The sequence below is a fragment of the Hylobates moloch genome, unplaced genomic scaffold, assembly GCF_009828535.3.
Source record: "Hylobates moloch isolate HMO894 unplaced genomic scaffold, HMol_V3 SCAFFOLD_4388, whole genome shotgun sequence".
Classification (NCBI taxonomy): Eukaryota; Metazoa; Chordata; class Mammalia; order Primates; family Hylobatidae; genus Hylobates; species Hylobates moloch.
Genome location: NW_026656663.1, coordinates 1,072 through 5,594, shown reverse-complemented (window position 1 = coordinate 5,594; position 4,523 = coordinate 1,072). Strand labels below are relative to the sequence as shown.

Sequence of the window (4,523 nt, the reverse complement as noted above, 5' to 3'; positions counted from 1 at the left end):
TCATCATTTCATCTCATCATTTCGTCTCATCTCATTATTTCCATTTCATTTCCATTTCATTATTTCATCATTTCATTATTTCATTTCATCTCATTTCATTATTTTATTTCATTATGTCATTTCATTTCATCTCATTACATTTCATTTCATTTCATCTCATCGCATTTCATTTCATCTCATCATTTCATCTCATTTCATCTCATCACATTTCATCATTTCATCTCATCATTTCATCTTATCTCATCTCATTTCAATTTCATTTCAATTTCATCATTACATTTCATAATTTCCTTTAATTATGTCATTTCATTTCATCTCATTACTTCATTTCTTTATTTCATTTCATTTCTTCTCATCTCATCATTTCATCTCATTTTTCATCTCATAATTTTTCATCTCATTTCATCTCATTTCATCTTATCATCTCATCTCATCATTTCATCTCATCATTCATCTCATTTCATCTCATCATTTTAACTCACTATTTCATCTCATCTCATCTCATTTCAATTTCATTTCATTATTTCATGTCATTTCATTATTTCATTTCATTTCATCATTTCATCTCATTTCATCATTTTATCCATCATCTCATCATTTCATCTCATCTCCTTTCAATTCCTTTTCAATTTTGTCATTTCATCTCATCATTTCAACTCACTATTTCATCTCAAAACTTCATCTTATCTCATGTCATCATTTCATCATTTCATCTCATCATTTCATCTCATATCAAGTCATCTGATCATTTCATCTAACTGAAATGATGTAATGGAATCATGAAATGAAATGGATAGGATGCCCTCAGTGATGTTAAATTTAAAAATTGTTTGTTTTCATGTATTCATTTTTATATTTATATGTATTTATATTTACTTATATTTCTTCTTACTTATTTTTATTTATATTTTTACTTATTTCTGTATTTATAGACAAGGTCTTGTTCTGTTGCCTAGGCTGGAATGTAGTGGTGCATTCACAGTTCACTGCAGCCTTGAGCAAACCTCCCACCTCACCCTCCTAGGTAGCTGGGACCACAGGTGTGCACCGCCACACCTGCTTAATATTTTATTATTTGTAGAGATGGAGGCTTGCTATGCTGCCCAGGCTGGTCTCAAACTCCTGGGCTCAAGCAATTCTCCTGCTTTGGCATCCCAAAATGCTGGGATTACAGACACGAGCCACAGTGCCCAACCTATTTATTTATTTATTTATTTATTTATTTATTTATTTATTTAATAAAGACAAGGTTTCACTATGTTGCCCAGGCTGGTCTTCAACTCCTGGCCTCAAATGATTCTCCAAACTTGGCCTCTCAAAATGTTGGGATTACAGGTATGAGCCACCATGCCTGGCCTAAGAATAGTATTATATTTTAGTATTATATAATTTTCAATTAGGTAATAGGAATATTCTGTACAGGAAATATACCCTTAATTACATAGGCATAAACATTTGTTACACTGAGAAGAATCTAATAGAGCTAAAAATAAAAATTAATTTGGAAAGGTCATTAGATACTCATACATTCTTACACTTACACATTCTTTCATATATTCATATATTCTTTTAACAGTATCAATGGTTTAGAGTTATGCATACAAAACCATGACCTATATGTAATACAACGAATAACAGGCTAATAACTAATAACTAATACAACTAATAATTACAATTCAAGGAATATTATATACAAAGCTTTAACTTCTCATCATCAGATTTTGTTTTTTTCCTTTCTGTTTTGGCAGATACTATGAAGACAACATTCAATGCACAGACACTATGGAGCCCTTACTAAGCATAAAGTACCGTGAAAGGCCAGGGCTAAGACAGAACTGAGACAGGGCCAGGGATATGACAGAACTGGGGCAGGGTCATAGCCAGAGAAAAACCAGGGGCAGGGTTACAGACAGGGACACAACAGGACCAACGCCAGGGCCAGAAACAGGGCAGAACCAGGGTGAGGGCAGGGACATGGCAGGGCAAGGGCTATGGCAGGATCAGGGCCAGGAGAAGGCCAGGGCAGGGCTTGGGTAGCACAGGGCCAAGGCAGGGCAGGGTCAGTGTAGAGCAAGGAACGGGCCAGGGTATGGAAGGGTAGGGACAGGGAGGTCCAAGGCCAGAGAAGGACCATGGAAAAAACATGGCCAGGGAGGATCCAGGGCAAGGGCAAGTCCACGGCAGAACCAGAGCCAGGGCAGGCCAAAAGCAGGGCCAGGGCAGGGCAAGGCCAGGGTAGGGCAGGGCCAGTGTAGGATGAGGGTAGGGCCAGGGCAAGTTCAGGGCCAGGACAGGACTAAGATAGCACAGGTCCAAGGCAGGGCCAGGGCAGGGCCTGGGGATTGTCAGGTCCAGGGCCAGGGTTAAGGCTGGGCCAGGGACAGGGCCAGAGCAAGGGCAGGGCCACGGAGAAGGCAGAACCAGAGAGGATCCAGAGTAAGGTCAGGGCCAAGGCAAAACCAGGAACAGGACAAGGCAAAGCCAATGCCAGGGCAGGGCAAGGCCAGGGCAGGGCAAGACCAGGGAAGGGCAAGGCCAGGGTAGAAAAGACCAGGGTAAGCCCAGGCCAGGGTAGGAGAAGGCCATGGTAGGGCCAAGGCCAAGGCAGGGCAGGGCTAGGGTAGCACAAGTCATGGCCAAAAACAGGGCAGGGTCATAGCAGTGGCAGGACTAGCAACAGGGCCAGGGCAAGCGCTGGACCAGGGCATGGTGGGGACAATACAGGGCCAGGACAGAGGATGTCAAGGCAGGTCTAGGGCCATTTCATGGACTCGGTAGGCCTGGGGTCAGGCCAGGGTAGGGGAAGGGCAAGGCCAGGGAGAAGGCAGGGCTGGGGCCAAGGCAGTGCCAGGGTAGGGTAGGAACAGTGAAGGGCCAATGCAGGGTAAGGGCAAGGCCAGGGCATGGAAGAGAAGGGAACGACCAAGGAAGGGCCAGGAGAGGGCCAGGGCAAAGTCAGGGCCAGAAAAAGTGTACGGCTGGGGCCAGGGATATGGTAAGACCAGGGCTAGGCCCAGGCTGGGACACGCAGGGAAAAGCAGGGAATGACCAAGGAAGGCCCAGGAGAGGGCCAGGGCAAGGTCAGGGCCAGAAAAAGGGTACGGCTGGGGCCAGGAATATGGTAAGACCAGGGCTGGGCCCAGGCTGGGACACGCAGGGCAGAGCATGGCCTGTGCAATGCAGGGCCAGAGCCAGGCCATAGAGAGAGTAGGGCAAATGCCAAGGCAAGGCTAGGGTAGTGCCAGGGCTTAGGCAAGGTCAGGGAATGTCCAGGGCTGAGTCAACGCTACAACCAATACAGGGCAAAGGCCGGGGCAGATCTAGGGCACAAGCAGGGCAGGCTAGGGCACGGCAATGGCAAGACCAGGCCATGGCAGGGCCAGCCCAGGATAGAACAGGGCACAGGCAGGGCAGGGCCAGGGCCACGGCTGGGGCAGGCAAGGACCAGGACCAGGGTGCAGGCCAGGGCAAGTGTATGGCCAGGGCAGAGGTAGGGCCAGAGCCAGGGTCTGGGCAGGGCCAAGGCAGGTCCATTGCAGGGCCAGGGTTCAGACCAGGGCCAGAGCAGGGCTCGGACAGGGCCAGGGCCAGGACCAGGAAAGGGCAATGTCAGGACAAGGGCCATGGCAAGATCAGCAATGGGGCTAGGGCCAGGACAGGGACAGAGACAGGGTCAGGGCTAGGGCCACAATAGCATGCCAGGGTAGAGCCAGGCCAAATTAGGGCCAGGACAGGGTCAGGATCAGGGCTGGGCCAGGGTATGGCCTTAAGTAGCGAAGGGCCAGGGCCAGGGTCCATGCCAGTGCCAGCACCTGTCCAGGGCAGAGGCAGGGCCATGGCCAGGTCTAGGACAAGGCTGGGGCAGGGCCAAGGTCTGGGTCAGGGTCAGCAGAAGACCAGGACAGAGCCAGGGGAGGGACAGGGCCATGGCAGGATCAGGGTCAGGAACAGGGGTCAATGCTGGGCCAAGGACACAGATAGGACCAGGTCTGTGCTAGGGCCAGTGTGAGGGCCAAGGCGGGGTCAGGGCAGGGCCAAAGGGAGGGCAGGGCCAGGATAGGGTGGAGCAGGTCCGGGGGTAGCACAGGGTTAAGTCAGGGCATGACCAACCAGGGCAGGTCTATGGCTGGGGCCCGGGCAGGGCCAAGGCAGTGGCAGCTCCAGGGCAGGGCCAGGGTTAGGGCCATGGACATGTCCAAGGCCAGTGCCAGGGCAAGGGCAAGGGCAGGGGCAGGGCCAGGGTCATTTAAGAACCAGGGACAAGGCCAGGCCCAGAGCAGGGCCAGGACAGGTACCTGGCAGGGCTACAGTCTGGGACAGGGCCATGGCAGGGCCAGGGTCAGGGCCACAACCAGGTCTGTGCTATGGCCAGGTCCAACAAAGTGCCCAGGTGAGGCTAGGGTGAAGGCCAAGATAGGGCCAGGGCAGGGTCAAAGCCAGGCTAGGGCCAAGGCAGGGCCGTGGCAGGCAAGGCATGGCCAGGAAAACCTAGGGCCAAGACAGGGCAGGGCCAGGCCAGTGCC

At 50.4% G+C, this 4,523-nt stretch overlaps 1 pseudogene; it reads right to left on the bottom strand.

Moving 5' to 3' along the window:
- Positions 1–2,296: 2,296 nt before the first annotated feature.
- Positions 2,297–4,193, bottom strand: LOC116465314 (uncharacterized; annotated as a pseudogene).
- Between the last annotated feature and the right edge of the window lie 330 nt (positions 4,194–4,523).